This window comes from Chrysochloris asiatica, unplaced genomic scaffold (assembly GCF_000296735.1).
Source record: "Chrysochloris asiatica unplaced genomic scaffold, ChrAsi1.0 scaffold00183, whole genome shotgun sequence".
Lineage (NCBI taxonomy): Eukaryota > Metazoa > Chordata > Mammalia > Afrosoricida > Chrysochloridae > Chrysochloris > Chrysochloris asiatica.
The window spans coordinates 3,128,265-3,148,668 of NW_006408701.1; the positions used below are offsets into that span (position 1 = coordinate 3,128,265).

Below are 20,404 nucleotides of genomic sequence, written 5' to 3' on the forward strand. Positions count from 1 at the left end.
TAAATCAGACTTAATATAATTGAAATATTGGTGTGATGCTGTGGGTTGATGCACTGGACTGAAAAGTTGATTTGAACTGCAAGGTCGGCGATTCAAATCAAGGTCGGCGATTCAAGGTCAGCCGCTCCTTGGAATCCCTATACAGGGTCACTAATGGGTCAGAACTGACTTGACAGAACTTAGCAACAACAACACATCTATTTTGGTACACAGTAGGCTCACAAATGCTTCTTGATCAGCCAGGCATCAGCCACTGGCTTGGTGCTTTTTGGTGTGTATGTATAGGTACATATGCCCCCATTTCTGCTTCTAAGGTCTTATAAAATGTTTTATAAAATATTGCATAATTTCACTCTTATAATTAGACTTCATTAATGACAAATATATGAAGAGATTTTACAGGTGTAATTTAGGTCCTAAATCAGTTGGTTTTTGAGTTAATCAAAAAGAAGATTAGCCTGAGTCTCACTGCTATAGAGTAGATTTGGATTCATAGCAACCCTGTATAGGTTTTCTGAGGTTGTCAATATTTGCTGGATCAGAAAGACTTATCTTTCTCCAGCAGAGAGGTTGGTGGGCTCAAACCACTGACATTGTGGTTCGGAGCCCAGTATTTATCCTAAGAGCCACCATGTTCCCCACTGTTGCTGTTGTAGTGTGTCATCAAGTTGGTTCCAACTCGTAGAGCCCCCGTATTGGGTTTCCTAGGAGCAGCTAGTGGGTTTGAATAGTCAGCCTTGCAGTTAACAGCCCAGAGGTTATCCTATAGTGGCACACCAGGACCCTGTGCTCCCCACTAGGTATCTTGTAGGGCCGCTTTACCCTATATTGTTGTTGTTAGGTGTCTTCGAGTGGATTCCAACTCGATTCACAGTGACCCTGTATGTGGTTTTCAAGGAGCAACTGGTGAGTTTAAACCACTGGCGCTGTGGTTCGAACTGACCTTGTGGTCTAGTGCATAATTCTGCAGCATCACATCAGGACTCCTTACCCTAGGTTGTTGTTGTTGTTAAATGGGTTTCAAAGGAGCAACTGGTGAGCAACTGGTGAGTTTGCACCACTAACTTTGTGGTTCAAACTGACCTTGAGATTGAGTGCTGGGATTCCTCATCCTAGTTTGTTGTTGTTGTTAAATATTGTCGAGTTGGTTCTGACCCATAGCGCGACCCTGTGTAGGGCTTCCGAGGAGTGACTGGTGGGTTTGAATCGCCAATCTTGTGATTTAAACTGACCTTGCAGTCCAGGGCATTATCCTGCAGCACTACACCAGGATTCAATCTGATGAAGGACTCGAGAGAGGGAATAGGCCCTCTGGAGGAGAGAGACTCTCCTGCAGACCTTGAAATAGCAGTAACATTGTCATCTGCCTCTGGAAAGCAGACATCCTCTACATGCTGAGGGTCTCAATTCTGAACTGAATCCTGCCAACAATCTGAATGACTTTGAAAGAGCATCTTAGTTACAGATGAGAAAGCAGCACTGCTCAACACTTTGTTTGTAGTTTTGTGAGATCCTTGTGAGTTAAGCCATGCCTGAACTCTTGTCCTATAGCAGCTGTAAGATGATAAATATGTGTTGTTTTAGGCCCCTCAGTTTGTAGCCATTTGTTATGCAGCAACACATAACTACGAGTAATATTCGTAGGACTTGGAGTCCCTGGGTGGTGAAAACGGTTAACACATCTGAGGATTAATTAATTGAAAGGCTGGAGGTTTGAGTCCTCCCAGAGGTCAATCAGAAGAAAGACCTGGTGATCTACTTCTGAAAACTCAGTTATTGAAAGCCAGGTAAGTGTATGTCAGGTCTACTCTGACATACACGGGGTCACCATGAATCTGAATCGACTCAAAGGTGATAGGGTACTCTAGCTGACATTTGAAATGTATGCCATCAACCTTTCTTGTTTTCTTTTTCTGTTGTTGTTCTAATGTTTTGTTTTGGTTTATTTTATTTTTATTCCCTCAATCTTTTTTAGATCTCTTTTTTTTTTCTGATTTTTTTTCTAACTATACTATTGCATTCCAAATACTTTTTTCTTATTCTTGACATTATTGGTTCCAGATTGAAATATATAAAATACTTGATATTTACATCCCTAGTTTCTAGTGGCTAATCTGATAGTAACAAAAACATTGTCTTGCACTTGTATAGATTTATTGCAGTTTACAAGGAACTTTCCACATATTTTATCTAATTTGATTCCCAGAAGAATGTTCTGAGGCAGGTCAGTCCAGTGTTATTATAATCCCCACTATGAATTCAGGGAAACATGCTCAGAGAGGTGAAGGGTCTAACTTAATGCCACTTAACACACAAGCGTCTCTGACTCTAACTTTAGTGTCTGTCCACACGATTAACTATTCAGACAAAACAAATCCAACGTATTTGTACTGTAGGAGTATATTTAATATTGTTGTTGTTGTTAAGTGCCGTCGAGTCGGTTCCGACCCATAGCGACCCTGTACAGGGTTTCCGAGGGTGTAAATCCTTACGGGAGTAGAAAGCCTCATCTTTCTCCCGCGGAGCGGCTGGTAGTTTCGAACCGCTGACCTTAAGGTTCGCAGCCCGATTCGTAACCACTACGCTACCAGAGCTCCTTTATATTATTATTATATGTCCGACTCCTGGTATGTTGCTGTAGAATAAACATGCGACTGTGAACCACAAATCCGACAGTTCAAACCCATCAGCTGCTTCTCAGAAACTTTGTACAGGGTCGCCATGGGTCCGAATTGACTCAAAAGCACTTAACAGCAGCAGCAGCAATAACATTATATTTTACTTCCATTAAGTAGCATGTCCAACTGAAGATTCTGTAACTGCCCTCATCCCAACACCTTTGCTGTGGAACTTGGTGGATTTTCTCCCTATGTGAAAACCAAAACCCACAAAAACCAATCCACTGCTGTGGTGTTGATTCTGACTCCTAGGACAGAGGAGAACTACTCCCTAGGGTTTCTAAGACTGTAAATCTTTATATAAGCAGACAGTTCCATCTTTTCCCCTTGGAGCAGCTGGTGGGTTTGAACTTTCAATTTATTGGTTAGCAATCCAATGCACCAGGCACTGTGACAGCAGGCGATATAATATATAAATAAAAACTGAGTTGATATCTATCCAAATCACTGCTTCATCCCTGCCACAAAAAGGTTCATGTGGGATTGTGTTACACTAAGTTTTCAAAGCAGCTCCTATCCTAGTGCGTCAGACTGCAAAGTCATTTGAACTGCAAGGTCGGTGGTTCAAGCTCACCAGCGGCTCCTTGGAAACCCTATACAGGGTCGCTATGGGTTGGAATCAACTTGACAGCACTTGACAACAACAACATCCTTGTGTGGCTATTGTAAATAATAATGCAGCAATAAACACTGGTATACCCATGTCCATTTGAGTCCCTGTTTTCCATTCTTTTTGATATAGACCTAGAAGTAGAATTACTGGGTAACATGGCCTGGTGTGGCACTGTAGGATAAACACTGCACTGCAGTTCAAACCCACCGCAAGGTTGGCGGTTCAAGCTTACCAGCTGCTCCTTGGAAACCCTATACAGGGTCGCTATGAGTTGGAACTGACTCGAAGATACTTAACAACAACAACAACAACATAGGTATACAATAATTAAAGAATAAGCATAGTGGATAAGAGAATGCACTCTCATAAATAAAGATGGATCAGGGAGAACACACTGACAGTAACAAATAATAACTTGGAGTTCTTATGTTTTTACCAGTTTGAAAAAGTCTAAGGACATGGTAGTATCTTCAGTTCGAGCACATTTTTGAATAGCTGATCATTCTCAAATTTACTTAAAACTCACTACTTGAATTTCAGTACGTGGAGTTTGAAATACCAAATCAGCAATGGTCAGATCTCAATGCCAGATCAGTTTTCTGGTTGGCGGAGAGAGAAACACCAGGAAACATAAAGAACTGCAGTGTTAACAAATGTCCTGCTCCCTACACTCGCCCTTAAAAAGAAAACAGAAAAAAAACCAACAACAACCCTAGTTATTAAACTTCTTGTTACCAGCAAGCGCCCATTATTTTCCCAAGGAGTGGTCTGAATCTATAAGTAGAAACAGGGAAGGAAGAGGTGTAAGAAGGTGACCCCAGGCTGTAACTGGCAAAGTCAAAGAATGGATGAAGAAACAGGCAAGGAGGAAAACAGGGTTGACTCTGGTATTTGTAGGGGGTTAGGATGACCGAAGGAGCCCTGGGGGCACACTGGTTAATGTGCTTTGCTGAAAGGTCAACAACAGTTGGAACCCACCAACTGCTTCCAAGGAGAAAAAAAAAAATCATCAGTCTGTTCCATAAAGAATTGGTGGTGGTATGCAAGTCCCTTAGACTCATAGCGACCCTGTATAGGGTTTCTGAGGCTGTAAATCTTCACTGGAGCCGAGCTTCATGTTTCTCTCACAGAGTGGCTGCTGGATTTGATTGTCATTAGCAGCCTAGCCCCTAATCCACTACGCTATCACAGTCAAGAAAACCCCGCAGGGGCAATTCTACTCCGTCCCATGGGGTCGCTAGGAGTCAAAATCGACTCTACAGCACCTAACAACCTGAACAAGTTGACAGAATTGGGGGAAAACAATCGAGATTCTGACTTAGAATAGCATAGTATCCCAGAGTAGTTAAGAGCCTGCCTGGGCGCCAGAATCACACTGGTTGGGAGCCTGGGTCTGGCTTTGCTATTTACTAATTCTGTAATCTTGTGCAATGGGCTGAAAATTTAACCCTCAGTCGTCACTTGCAAATTGGGGATAATAATAGTGTGTAGCTCATGGAGTAGCTGTGAGAGTTAAGTGACTTAAGTGTTAGGCTTATAGCAAACGCTCAGGCTGTGTTAAACTACTGTCTTTGTGGTTGTTTCTTCTTCCTCTTTCTTAATGCTCTGTGCTCTGTACTCCAGCAGGGAGGGAGAGAGATGAAGCGCTCAACAACACGCTAGACGAGTGATGAGCAGTTAGTTTTGAGAGAACCTGACTCAGGCTTATTTTGAGGTGAGGATCCCACGGAGGTGAAGTGGCACCATTTCCAGAGCACACCCTTTCTTTCTCTGATCCCACCTTTGAGGAGGCCAAGACCAAAGCTGGCAGGAGGCACAAGCGGCTTCCTCTGGAGTGGCTCGCTCAGGGCGGGGGCACTGCTGACCTGGACACTAGACAGTTTTCACCTCTCCTGCCTCCTGGGCACAAGAGGCCATGTGTGTCCCAAACCTAGCATTCCTGTTTTGGAGGGGTGAGGAGCATTTGGCTGTCATTCTGCCTCCTGGCCCAAGCTCGCCCCGCATTGTCACAGCCAAGGAGTTCTGCTCGGACCCTGTACTGGATCCTAGCCTCAGCTCCCCTCAGCCTTCGCGCAGGCGCCGCCAGGGCCACCCCCGCCGCCATGTTGCCCCCGCCCGAGCTCCCTCCCACCACTCTCCCCTCTCTTCCCCACTGGGCTCCCGCCCCCCTCCCTCCCTTTCTCCCTCCCTCCCCTCCACCCCCTGGTGAGGTCAGCCGGAGGCTTTGCTGCTGCGGCCGCAGCAGCTCGGCTCTTATTTAGGGGAAGCCTGGAACGGGGACTTCTGGAAAGAACTGGAGCGCCGTTCAGGTCCAGGGTCCGCACAGGGCGAAGTGACCTGGGTCAGCAAGGGGTGCGGAGGTGCGGGTGCTGCTGCCTTACAGGAGGAGGGATCCCCAGCTGCGCGGTGCCACTCCAGCTTTGACCCGTGGAGCATAGAGCCAGAGGACAAGCGACAGGACCCCAGACGCGGCAAACCAGGTGAGGAAGGGTCACGAAGTCGCAGGGGCTACTTCAGCCTGGTCCTCACCTCTTGGATCCAAGAACCTAGTTCAGCGAGGCTGTGCTGAGGAAAGAGTTAGGATCTGCCCCAGGACCAGTGGGACAGGGGACCAGTTTTGCACCTCCCACTTCTTTTTTTCTGCTAATCTCTTATCCCTTATGCTTACACCTTCTCATCCTTTCCTCTTGGTCCTCTGGCTCTGCCAGACGCCTGAGTTCTTCTAGGATCCCAGAATCCAGTTTTCCTTTGGTTCTTTGTTATCCCTCCAAGATCTTCTTGTCCTGGCTTCGCTGTCGCTGTCCTGACAGTCTGGGGTCCCTCTGGCCGCCCGGGCCCTACTGTCTGTTGTCTTCTTAACAGCTTCTGCTTTGTGCCTCCCAGTCAGTCCATCCCTCCCTCAGATTCTAACTTGGGAGGCTCTGCTGCTGGCTCCCTAGCCAGGAGCACACGCCTCTTCTTCCTCGAAGCTTTCAGCTTCGCTCTTAACGTTTTGACTTCTCTGGTTTACTAAACGTGATGGCAATACTTGTTTGAGAAATATCAGCTAAGGAACTTGAAAGTTTCTTTCTAGGTTTTAGTCACTTACTCCAAGAACGATAGCCAGCCGTCTCTTTCTCTCTCTACATCCATCTATGCAATCCTTGTCTGAACAAACAAACAAACAAACAAGCCCAAACCCTTGCCATAAAGTTGATTCAGACAATAAAATCCTAGTTGTTGTTGTTGTTAAGTGCCATTGAGTCCGTTTCAACTCATAGCGACCCTGAATAGGGTTTCAGAAGAGTGGCTGGGGAGTTTGAACCGCCGACCTTTCAGTTAAGCAGTTAAAACCGACCTTATGGTCGAGTGCTTATCCTACAGCGCCAGGTAAACGATCCTAAATCTGATCTCCGCACAACCACACACCCCAAGCTGGCCTGAGAGGTACTCTTGGTAGGGCTTTTGATTCCTGGCTCCAATTGGATATTCAATTCATGAATTGGTTATTCAATTCTTTAAAATAGCCAGAGGACTCTTAGAGGTTTGGGATAAAATGATACTCAAAATGGGACATTGAATGGGATGGGATTGACTTTGGGATGTTAAACTGCCTCTGTTGGAAGGGCACCTGCAGCAGAGAAAAATACTTAAAAAAGACAAACAAAAAACAAGTCACAATTTCTTCCTGTAGATTTCATGTTTGTATCAATGCCCAGGAAACTGCATTTCGAAACTATGTAGTTTTCCAAACTCTTTTTCAGTGCTTTGGACATTAGTTGGCTCAAATTGATTTTACACAGCACCAGCTATTCTCGTACTGATACCACCTTCTTTCCATGCAATTGCCACACTACCTCCCAAAGTGAGATTCATTTGCTTACTTCCATCCTGTAGTGAGTAAAGAAGACAGAACAGAGTAGCTGAAAGTAGAGGTGGAGATGAGTGAAGGAGCACATGTTGATGTGCTGTGTGTTGTGGGATTAGGCTATATTTCTCATGCTCAAAGTTTGAAAACTTAGAAAAAATGAAATAAGAAATTATGGCATCATTTTACACTTTAAAATATTAGCCTCCTTCGCTGCAGGTTCTTTCTTATTAATATCCTTACACTTACCAGTGATAGAATTGCTTGCTAGCTATGTGACTAGGTACTGCCACTAAATACAATGTACGCTAATTGGCTGCAATCTCAGAAGAAACCAAATTGTGAATGAAGATAATGGCTAAATGTTACTTTTCGGGTAAATCATCTTTTGGCAGTGGCTCAATGAAGACAGTTTATGCTGCAGCATCGGTTTAAAAATAGATAAGAGCCTCAATTTCCCAAGGTTGTTAATCTTCCATTTTTATAAACACACTTTAAGTGTGGTGTGATTCTATAGGGTTGAAGCTGATGTTCTGATGAAAGCAGTGTTTGCACAGAGTAAAGACTATTGGTTATCCATTCAGTTGTATTACAATGACTTGCAGATGATTTTCAGTTTCTCCATTCATTTAGTAAAAATTTTTATTTCATTTTCCTTCTATGAAGAATGGGATATTCTAGGGAAAGAGGACTTATCCAAGTAATGGTTCTACTCTTCTAACTCTTAAATTTTTTGGTAACTCTTATCAAAGAGTTTATATCAGATAGTCTTACAGGATTCAAAATCTCTTGTTATTTTTTTCCTATTGTGGTAATTATTGATAGTAAGTCTGAACTAAAGTGATCATTACTGTGATAGTAAAGAAAAACTATGTTTGTCAGGCAAAGCAGAAGTAGGTATATGTTAACTTAAAATATTTTTCCTCTGAATCTTTTCAATATGAGTTGCTAAATATTTAACAGTGTATTGAAGATAATTGCAATTTGCTATTAGATTAACTTCTAGCTCATTTACTTTACATAGTGTGGTAGACACCATAAGATTTCAGAAAATCTGAAAAGAGTATGGAAAAAAAAAAAAAAAAAAACGAGCCGTCCTAGAGACCACATCTCAAGAATTATTGCTTCCTCAAGTTACTAACACTCATAGCAATCTGGTTATAAATACGTTGTTTTTTTTTCTTGTTCATTTAGTAATTCAGTTTTCAAAATCTATTGAGTACCTTTTATGTACCAAGGTATGGTACTAGACACAATGATAAACCTTCTAAAATACAGTCTTTGCTCTTGTGGAGTTTCATGGAACTTACAGTCTGTTGGAGGACATAGATAATTAACAAGTACATAAATGAGGAAAATGTTTATAGACTGTATTAAGAACGATGAAGGGAATGTGTAGGGAAGTGTGATCTGGCAAACTGGGAAAGGTCTCCTTTTTGCAAAGATAGTCAGAGAAGGTGACGTTTGAGCAGAGACCTGAAAGGGAAGAGATAACAGACCCTCCTTGTGAAGATCATTCTCCCAGAGTCAAGGCTTTGACACAGGAAACCAGACTTGAGTGTTTGAGGAACAGAAAGAAACCCAACATGGCTGGAGCTGCCTTGCACTGGGTGGGGAGAATGGTTACGGAGGGAATCGAGAGCTAAGAGGGAACCAGGTAATGCAGAGCCTGGAGATTCTGAAAAAGAATTGGGGTTTGATTCTCTGAGTAATGGAAAACTATTAAAGGAACCCTGCTGGGAGAGTGGATAAAGTTTGGGGCTGCAAACCTCAAGGTCAGTAGTTCAAACCCACCAGCAGCTTCCAAGGGAGAAAGATGAGGCTGTCTACTCTGGTAAGATTGCTAGTCTCAGAAACCCTACCCTGCTCTACAGAGGCATTGTGAGCTGTAATTGACTCAATGGCAGCCGGTTGTTTACTGCTTTCCTGTGGAAGGTCACGGACTGAAAAATTTTGTCAGTGGAAAAAAAGAGAAGAAACCATCATTTTGTTTTGTAGAGGATAAGTAGAATGTCTAGTTGTTTACATTAAGGCCAGGGAATGAAAAACTATTTGATAAATGGCGGTAGTGGCTGTGTGGTGTGGAGCCGGTTCTGACTCCCTAGCAACCCTGTATAGGGTTTCGAAGGCTGTAAATCTTTACAGGAGCAGAAAGCCTCATCTTTCTCCCGAGGAGATTTGAACTGCTGACCTTGAAGTTTGTAGCTTAACTCATAACCTGCTATGCTACCAGCACTCCTATTTGATAAGTACAATAAATAAATATATAATTTAATTCCTTGATTCTCTTTAAGCAATGGGGTGGGATAATGAGATTTCTGAAATGAATATGTTTAAAGTATTTTATTTTATTTTATTATTGTCACCCGGTCTCTGAGATAAGCTATCACCAGTTTTCTTGAAAATCAAATTGTTTTTCAAATCAAGAATTTGTATTTCAAAGAAGGTTGTTACATTTTCTCATAAAAATCCATTTCCTGTGGTAGTTTGGAAGTTTTGTGTATGAAGGAATAACTTAGATTTTAGAAATGGCCCTTGATATTTTAAGATGAGTTTGCCATTTGTCATTTTCTTTTAGGTGCTGTCTCTCCAATATTTTTAAACTACCACATATTGATTCTTTGAGAGACCAGGGCTACCCCATTTCTTGCGGCAGAGGTAAATTTAGAATTGGCATTGATTTTATTGCTCAGAGCCTTGCTTGAAAGCAATCTACTTTGAGGTCTGTTGTTGTAAAGTGCCATTGAGTGTTGAGTAGGTTCTGACTCATAGCGGCTTTGTATGGAGTTTCTGAGGAGCGGCTGGTGGACTTGTACCCATAACATTGCAGCTAGCCATCCAGCGCTTATCCTCCAGTGCCGTATAAACTCTGGTTGTACTCAAACAGGAATCAAGGTGGCCACTGGCCTTCCATAGGGATAAATTCTAACATCATGGGGGAATGACCTACAAACAACCTTGAGTGGCTCCTTGGGTCAAGTTCCAACTCCTTAGTTTAGCACTCAAGATTCTCCACGATTTGAGCTTAGTTTAAAAACCTCAGAAACCAAACAAACAAAAACTCCAAAAACACAAACCCACTGACTTTGAGTCCATTCTGATTCGTAGCGACCCTATAAGACAGAGTAGAACTGCCCCATTTGGTTTCCAAGATTGTAAATCTTTACAGAAGCAGGCTGCCTCATCTTTCTCCGCAGAGCAACTGGTGGGTTTGAACTTCCAGATTTTCTGTGCATAGCTGAGCACTTTAACCACTGCTACACTCGGGCTCCTTAGGACCTTAGCCTGCTTTTCCAGATTTCCTTATTCACATACACAAATCTCCTATTGCTTTAAGTTGATTTTCTACAGTTGGGACTTTTGTGTCTAGGATTATTCCTAGCATAAGTGCTTGCTGAGTGGATGCCATGCCACCCATTTTAAAAGCCCTTCCCTTTGTCAATCCAGACCCCAACACTAGTCAAGGAGCATGTTCAATTACACTGGCCCTACTCACTCACAAGATGTCCTCTTTCTTCTTTGAATGTGAATGGCAATCACACACTTGCCTTGTTATATCATGATTATACAAGTATTTGATGCCTGGAACAGACTTGATGGCACTTAACAACAATAATCTTATCCATTGGTTTCTGGCTCCCTGAAGGTGATTTGGACCTTGTATGTTTTGCTTATGGTTGTATCCTAAGCTACTGGCACATGGTACTGAAGCCAAAACCCATTGAGTCGATTCTGACTCATAGCAACCCTGTATAAGGTTTCCAAGGTTGTAAATCTTTACAGGAGCAGAAAGCCTCAACTTTCTCTGGTGGAGCAGCAGGTGGGTCTGAACCAACGGCTTGGCTTATCCTACAGTGCCACCAGGGTTCCTTTGGCACATGGTAAGCACGCTATAAATAGTTATTGAATAATGATTAAATGCTCCCTTGCTGTGTTTCTCCTATTATAGCTTTGATTCTTCCAGTGTTTAATACTGTTTGACATGTTTGTCTGTGTTCTGAAGCAGGTTCTGAGAGGGATTGCAGAGCACAGTAGTAGTTAGGAGCATAAACTCTGAAACTAGGCTGCCTGGGTTCCAGTTTGGGCTGTTGTCCACTTGATTCAGTACCTCAGTTTTCTCCTCTATAAAACAGGAAACATAGAACTTACCTCTTAGTGTACATGTGAGGATTAAACGAGTTGGCCATTTGTTGTTTGCAGTTTTCAAATTTCAAAAATTCTGAAAACCAATACAAATGCTATTTGGGTAAGTTTGGTGCCTAAATTTAGGTGCTCACAAAACCTAACTTTAACTAACATAAGGGTATTTATTCTTCTGTTGTTATACCAACTCATAGCAAACCATAGAGGGTTTCTAAGGAACAGCTGGTAGATTTGAACCACTGACTTTTATATACAGTGCCACACCAGGATTAATTATGTCCCTTTGTTGTTGTTGTTGTTGTTGTTATGTGCCATCGAGTCGGTTCCGACCCATAGCGACCTGTACAGGGTTTCCGAGGGTGTAAATCTTTACGGGAGTAGAAAGCCTCATCTTTCTCCCGCGGAGCAGCTGGTAGTTTCGAACCGCTGACCTTAAGGTTCGCAGCCCGATTCGTAACCACTACGCTACCAGAGCTCCTTTAATTATGTCTCTTTAGTGTTACTATTTATTTCATTTTGCTGTTGAATGATTAATATGTTTGGTTATGGGGCAGTGCTTTAGACTTCAATGGGGTGTTACATAATATGTGGTATAAGCAACTTATTGGAACTTTAAAAATATGGATATTTCTAAACTTGGATCCTCATCTGGACCCAAGGTTTTCAGATATGGGATAATTCACTGGTACAGTTAGGTGCTTAAATCCACACCTTGCACATAGTAAATTGTTGTTGGTTGGTTGCAGTCAAGTTGCCTTTGACTCATAGAAAGTCCCCGAGAGACAGCAGAAGTGCCTCATAGGGGTTTTCTAAGCTGCAATGTATATGGGAACAGAGTGCCAGGCCTTTGTCCCTCAGAACTGCTGGGTGGGCTCGAAACGCCAGCCTCTGGTTAGCATCCGAGTGCTTAACTGTTGAGCCACCAGGAAGTAAAATACACTACGAGATAAAGTCAAGATACAGACAAAGAAATTCTACTACCTTACTCATAATGATTCCTTTGTAAATACTGTTGATGTATTCAGCCCACAACTCTGCAAACAGAGAGGGCAGACTTTCTGATCCTCAGTTTGACAGGCAGGATCCAGGATCCAACAACACCTAGTGCTGTTGTTGCTGTTGTTGTTAAGTGCTGTGGAGTTGGTTCCAAGTCATAGTGACCCTGTATAGAGTTTCTGAGGAAGTGCTCGTGGGTTTGAACTGTCAACCTTGTGATTTGTATTCCACTGCTGATCCTACAGTGCCACACCATGAGTCCAATGCTTTTAAGAGTATATATATATATTTTTATTTCTTGTTATTTAAACCAAACCATGCTTCCTTAGGATAAGAGGGCCTTCCCCCTCACCCCTCCCACTCAAGGTGGTGGTAGTGGGGCAGGAGTATAGACTTCAGTAAGGGATTTATTTAATATAATTTAACACATATTATTTGCAGTTATGGAGTCCTGGTGTGGCGCTGTAGGCTAATGCGTCAGACTGCAAAGTCATTTGAACTGCAAGGTTGGTGGTTCAAGCTCACCAGCTGCTCCTTGTAAACCCTATACAGGGTCGCAGTGGGTCGGAATCGACTCGACGGCACTTAACAACAACAACAATTTACAGTTATTAAACATTTGTTGTACTCCCAAAATTGAGGAGGAGAAAGGTATAAACCAAACAAGCAGGAGAAAGGTATAAACCAAACAAGATACAGTTTCTGGCCTTCAGCAGCTCCACACCATGCATGGTCATATGGATGTATGTTGTTGTTGTTATGTGCCGTAGAATCGGTTCCAACTCATAGCAACCCTGTACAGGGTTTCCGAGGCTGTAAATCTTTATGGGAGTAGAAAGCCTCATCTTTCTCACATGGAACAGCTGGTAGTTTGGAACTGCTAACTATGAGATTAGCAGCCCGAGTTGTAACCATTACGCTACCAGAGCTCTTTATTTTCCTCTGTAAGCTTGAAATCATTCCTATTTTCACTAGCACTGGACTGCTAGCCAAAATGTCGGTGATGCAACCCACTAGTCACTCCTCACAAACCCTATACAGGGTTGCTATGAGTTGGAACCATCTCGACGGCACTCAACAACAACAACATATGATTTTTTAAAATATGGGTAGAGACTTTTAAGTTCCTAACTCCTGTGTATGGCGTACAAGTTTATGTTTATTTATGAATTCGTTTTTAATCACGCTTTCTCTCTTCCTGGCCTTGGTGGTGTGAACTTTTTTTGAATTAACTCATGGTGGTGGTGGTTATGTGCTGTGGAGTTGGTTCCAGCTCATAGTGACCCTGCATAGGGTTTCCGAGGTTTCCATAAATCTTTATGGGAGCAGAATGCCTCATCTTTCTACCGCGGAACAGCTGGTGGTTTCAAATTGCTAACCTTGAGGTTAGCAGCCTGACTCATAACCACGGCTCCTTGAATTAACTCATAGGTGCCTTGAAAGAAAGGTCAGATGATCTTCCAAAAACTTCAGCCATTGAAAACTCGATGTTCTGCTCAGACACACATGGGGTCTACATGAGTCAGAATTGAATAATAGGAACTGTTTTTTATTGTATTTTTATTTTTTAACACCACCTTCTCCCCCCTGCCCCTCTGTGTTATCCCTATATGATATAACTCCTTGATAGTCTTTCTTTTCCAACAGTATTAGGAAAACCATGGGTTCTTTAATTCTTTACTCTCAGCCAAACCTAGCCCACTGCCACTGAATCAATTCTGACTCATAACGACGCTGTGTAGGGTTTCTGAAACTGTAACTCTTTACAAGAGCAGATAGCATCATCTTGCTCTCTCAGAGTCAATGGTGAGCATGAACTGCCGACCTTATGGTTAGCAGCCCAGTGCTTATCTTACAGTGCCACCAGGGTTTGGTATTTTTCTTTGTCCTTTTGTTTTTGTGAAGTTGGGACCAGTAACATGCCTCAAAAGATTTTCCTGGAAAATTTAGTTGAAAACTAGTCCTTGAAACCATTCTGCCAGTTTAGTCAACAAATCTTTATTAAGTACCTTTTGCCTGACAGGCATTGAACTAGTCTGAGAAAATAGAATCATGGTCCAGTGATTCCATATGTGCCCTGAAACTGAACCCGTGTACTTGGGGGGAGCAAAGTGGTGACAGTTCTGTGGGATACTGTAAGTGCTGGACTGTAAGGTTGGTTTGAACTACAAGGTCAGTGTTCAAACTCACCAGCTGCTCCTTGGAAACCCTCTACCGTGTCGCTATGAGTCAGAACCAACTCAGTGGCACTTAACAACAACAACCACAATAGGAGACACACACACACACACACAAACCTTTGTGTTTTCTTGAGGCACCCATTTTACACAAAGATTAAGGATGAGAACATGAACTGGTAACTGATTTAAAGTGGAGTCCAGGTGTGGCGTTGTAGGATGTGCACTGGACTGGTAACCGAGAGGTTGGTGGTTCAAACTGCTTCTTGGAAACCCTATATAATAGGGTCTCTATGAGTCAAAACTAATTCGATGGTAATTAACCAACATCAACAAGAATGACTTAAGATATTTGGAAGTATTTAAACAAACTTAGCTATGTATACAGTTTGGAATCTTGGTGTGGTGCTGTAGGATAAGCACGGGACTGCAAGGTAGGTTTGAACTGCAAGGCTGGGGCTTCAGACTCACCAGTTACTCCTTGGAAACCCTATACAGGTCGATATGAGTCAGATCCAACTCAACGGTACTTAACAATAACAACAGCAAGCTATACTGTGCTTTAGAATGCAACGTTCATATGGGATTTTTGACATAAACCCCAATACTTTAGCTGTCCAACTATAATAACCCAGGGGGTGGCCCTTTAAAAACATCGATGCCATGCTATTCTGCCTGAATCTGTTGTATTAGTGGAGCAGCTACAAATTTTCATAGCCTGAAATTTCCATGCTGACCTAGGGGGAAGATCGTGAATGTTCATCTCCCCCAACCCCAGGTTGCCTAATTTATTTTAGTTTGAGCTGGTTGTTTGATAATGACCTAAGTTTTAAAATGTGTTGAATTCTAACAGACTTACTAATCTTGGTGGGTAGTAGCTAAGACTGATAGTGAAGGGCCTGCCAAAGGACTAATATCTTCAGATGAGAGATCGTCGGAACATAAGGACCAGGAACCTAAATGAGCAGAATTGTTGGAGTCAGAGCTTTGCCTTGCTCCATGCACACATTTACATCTCTCTACTATGAAGGTAAGTTTTGGTACCTTTAAACCTGCTATTGTTTACCATAGATTTAACATACGAATTCCTTTGTTAGTGCTGGTCACTGAAATTTAATAGTTAAAGAAAGTTGTCAGGAGTCATGAACTTTGAGGTTCATAAAAGGTTTTTTAGAGTTTCAGATGGTTTTGAAAAGGGGCCAACAGCACATTGGAGGAATGCCTGTTACAAAGCAATGGTTTAGTTTGATCCAAGTGAGAAAGATGAAGACGAGCAAGGCAAATAAAGGCAGGGGCTGAAAATAAATGGGATAAGCCAAATACTAGATCTTCCTACTGATTTTCATTGTTGCTGGCCCAGGCCAGACATGGTTCATAGGGCCTGACATTGCTGTGTTGCTTCCCAAAGCTCATGAGGGCCTGGATACAGACGGTAATTAAGGGATGGTCTTTATCTTCCTTGTGTGTGAAATACTTTTACAGATGACTCAGTAAAAGTGGGCAAGAGTGTGCCAGTTGTGCTTCTTGATCTTACTTCCAAAAATGGCTATATATTTTTAAAGAATGTTTCATTTTAATACAGTTTTTTGTTCCACTCTTGGATGTTTCTCAGTTGGAAGGCAGTCGAGTTTAATGGCAAATAAACAGACTTGAGTTCAGATCTGGACTCTGATTCTTACTGGCAATGTGACATCAGGCAACAAGCTTCATATCTCTGCACCTCATTAACTTTCTTTGTGAAAAATCTCAATAGGTTGTTGTTAGGATTCAATCAATTATACATAGAAAATGCTAAGCACACCCAGGAGCCATCAAGGCAAGTGGCCGGGTCCCCTCAGAGCAAACCCCCTTCCAAGACACACAAGGGGAATGCTGGCTGGTGACCACACTGGTGACCAATAAGGGGAAGTTGGGGAAAACAGCAATGAAGTAGTGAGCTAAGTCCGACCACATTCAATAGACCCCTGTGAACCCGGTTGAGACCTAGTTGGCCAGCAGTATGGCAAGACCTGGGGACTCCTGGGCCCAGAGGCAGTGACATGGCCACAGAGGACTAGAGTGGAATGTGAAGCATCCAGCTGATATGAAGTGAGGGGAGATGCACAAAAACACCGATACTTGCAGCTAGTACCCACTTGGCCTGGCTTCAATGGCTGGATGATCGGAACTCGACTAGAAGAAGAAAGAAGAGGGGGAAAAAAAAAGAGCAATATCCACTACAATTTGATGAACTTGACCTACACTTATGGATGTAGGAGCTCAAAAGAGGGAACAAATCTTTACAGTGAGGATCATTCCCACCCCCTCGGTACACAAGGTTGACAGGGATGGGCAACTTAGATATTGGCTACCCAAAATGGAGGGGGGGCGCTACAAAGGCAAGAAGTGACTGACTTACAAGCTTTCAAGAGGGAGCCTAGTTCCAGAGGAGGTGGGAGAAGGTAGAATCTCCACTGAGTGGTTTCCAATCTGTTGGAATGGGGCTGATGAAAGGAGATTGGGATAAGACTCTTGTGGTACAATAATGAATAATTGCTTTCAGGACTGACTGTGAGGGTCGGAAATGTAAAAGTAGATGTTTTGTAACAAAAGGAGGGGAGTGGTAGGTTTTGCAGTCCAGGAGTGGAAGTCTCTGGGACCATCAAGTGAGAAGAGCAGATTGCGGGACCCTACCCAGAGATACTGATGTTTATGCGTTCCATTTCATTTTTGACAACTTCCAATTTTCCCAGATTCATACTTCGTACATTCCATATTCCGATTTTCAATGGATGTTTACAGCTGTTACTCTTCATTTTGAGTTGTGCCCCATCAGACCAGCAAGCAGTTGTTCAAACAGAGCATGGGAAAACTGAATGTTTTAAAATTAAGAAAGGTGTGCAACAAGGTTGTATTCTTTCACCATACTTATTCAACCAGTATGCTGAGCAAATAATCGGAGAAGCTGGGTTCTATGAAGAAAACAGTGGCACCAGGATTGGAGGAAGACTCATTAACAACCTGAGATATGCAGATGATACAACCTTGATCGCTGAAAGTAAAGAGGACTTCAAACATTTACTGATGAAGATCAAAGAGCACAGCCTTCAGTATGGATTACATCTCAATGTCAAGAAAACAAAAATCCTCACCACTGGACCAATAACCAACATTCTTATCAACAGAGAAAAGATTGAAGTTCATTTTTCTTGGATCAACTATCAACACTCATGGAAACAGCAGTCAAGATTTCAGAGGACGTATTGCATTAGGCAAATCTGCTGCACAGGAACTTTTTAAAGTGTTGAAGAGCAAAGATGTCCACTTGAGGACTAAGGTGCGCCTGACCCAAGCCATGGTATTTTCAATAACCTCATATGAATAAGGAAGACCGTAGAAGAATTGATGCCTTTGAATTATGGTGTTGGAGGAGAATACTAAAAGTGCCATGGGCTGCTAAAACAACCAATATATCTGTTTTGGAATAAGTGCAGCCAGAGTGCTCCTTAGAGGCCAAGATGGCTAAACTTCGTTTCTCATACTTTGGACATATTGTCAGGGGGGAACAGTCGCTGGAGAAGGATATCATGCTTGGTAAGATGGAGGGTCGGAGAAAAAGAGGAAGACCCCCAACGAGATGGATTGGCCAGGTGGCAGCATCGATGGACTCAAGTGTGGCAACAGTAGTGAGGTTGGCCCAGGATCGGACATTGTTTCATTCTGCTGTGCATAGGGTCACTATGAGTCGGTGCTGACTCGATGTCACCTAACAACAACAACCCAGAGAAGCAGTGATGCCAGAAATGGAGGCAGAGACAATGATGTGGACATATGGAGCGGCTGGGGACTGTGGACTCAGGGAAGGAGAGGGGCTGTGTGCTGGTGGCCAGGGGGCAGGCTTGCGGGGTGTATTCCTTGGTTGTTTGATGATGCATGGAGGGGATTGTAATCATTGCAATGAAACGAAAGATGATAGGATGAATGTAAAGCTGGTGTTCTCCCATGTAAACTATCACATAATTCACAATAAAAACTTAAAAAAAAAAAAAAAGTTAAACACAGTTCTAGCCACATAGTAGCTATAACTCTTATTGACTCTCTTCCTAGATTTGTGGTTGAACTAGTTGAGAACTTGGGGCTTAGTATAGGGATTTTTCCATTAACATATGGACCAGTAATGTGAGGCAAATTTGTGTGTTTTTCTTTTCTCTCTATTACCTTAATCCCAGCTGGAATGCTATATTTGTTGTTAGGTGTCATGGAGTCAGTTCTGACTCATAGCAGCCCTATGCACAACAGAACAAAACATTGCCCGGTCCTGTGCCATCCTCACAATTGTTACAATTAAATCCATTGCTGCTGCCACTGTGTCAATCCATCTCATTGGAGGTCTTCCTCTTTTCCTCTGACCCTCCACTTTAACAAGCATGATGTCCTTCTCCAAGTACTGGTCCCTCCTGATAACATCCAAAATATGAGAGACGAAGTCTTGTCATCCTGGCTTCTAAGGAGCTTTCTGGCTGTACTTCTTGCAACACATATTTGTCTATTCTTCTGGCAGTACATGGTAATTTCTTATTTAAGGATGACATCACATAGAATGTAAGAAAAATCAACATTTTTATTATGACTGTCAGGGTATATATTTATACTTTAGGGTTTAAAATTTTAATCTCCATTTTAAAAGAAAGAGATATACAGGAAAATGTGTACTACAAATAATGTCATCTTTTAAGCATGGAAACTTTTGGTATTTTGAGGATCAAAGAGGTCTCAACATTTTCCAATTTATTTCTTAACTGTTTCAGATAGAAAGCTCCCAGAGGAGAAAATACTGTAACATTTGAAATAGTTAAGCCTCTGGGATAGAGCTAATTCTCTTTGAATAATGCTTTTCTGCAGATTTGGTTTTATGGTTATGTTAAGCTTTTATTATAGTAACTAAAGCAGCATATGAAATAATCTCTTAGATATGAGTGAAGTTCAGCAGCAGTTTGATAAATTAATTGATCAGTCTAAATTATCTATTGAGAGCAGCTTCTGGTCTTTGCATATGAAAACAGAAGTCCTACTTGCCCACATAAAGTCATCTCTGGTTCCAGTGCCAGACAGATGAGGACACAGATGATCTTGGTATGCAAAGGCATGTGTGCACAGAAGGAAAAGAACAGTTATCACATAAATCAGATAGAGTATATTCACAGTGTTTTGTGATGATTATGAAGATAATGTACATTCCAGTGCTTGAAAAGCCTTGAACACTATACTAATGGTTTATATTATTTATTAACAGCATTGCCTCTACTTACAGGTAGTAATTATTACCAGAATCTGACTTGCACATGAAAAGACAACGTTCAAGCGTAGTTTTAGGAAACTTAGATTTATTCTGTCCTCAAGTCATGAGCTCAAATGTAAAATAAAGATAATGCCTTTTACTCATAAAACATTTTCTTTTGAAGCACAGTTGTTGTTGTTGTTAGGTGACATCCAGATAGTACCGACCCATAGCGACCGTATGCACAGCAGTACGAAACACTTGCCCGATCCTGGGCCAACCTCACTACTGTTGCCACGCTTGAGTCCATCAATGCTGCCACTTGGCCAATCCACCTCGTGGGGGTCTTCCTCTTTTTCTCTGACCCTCTTTCCACCTTACCAAACATGATATCTTTCTCCAGTGCCTGGTCTGTCCTGATAATATGTCCGAAGTATAAGAGACAAAATTTGGCCATCTTGGCCTCCAAGGAGCACTCCTAGGAGCATTCTGGCTGCACTTCTTCCAAAATGGATCTATTGGTTCTTCTGGCAGCCCATGGCACCTTCAATATTCTCCTCCAACACCATAACTCAAAAGCATCAATTCTTCTAGGGTCTTCCTTATTCACTGTCCAGCTTTTGCATGCATATGAGGTTATTGAAAATACCATGGCTTGGGTCAGGTGTACCTTAGTCCTCAAGCTGACATCTT

The 20,404-nt window shown here is 42.4% G+C and overlaps 1 protein-coding gene across 1 annotated transcript in view; it reads left to right on the forward strand.

Moving 5' to 3' along the window:
- The first annotated feature begins 5,481 nt into the window (after nucleotides 1-5,481).
- LOC102832689 (kelch-like protein 13-like) overlaps nucleotides 5,482-20,404 on the forward strand; it is a 262,216-nt gene continuing 247,293 nt past the window's right edge. The window contains exon 1 of the mRNA XM_006872116.1: nucleotides 5,482-5,771. The gene's annotated coding sequence lies outside the window, so the exon portion shown is untranslated. The remainder of the gene's footprint in view (nucleotides 5,772-20,404) is intronic.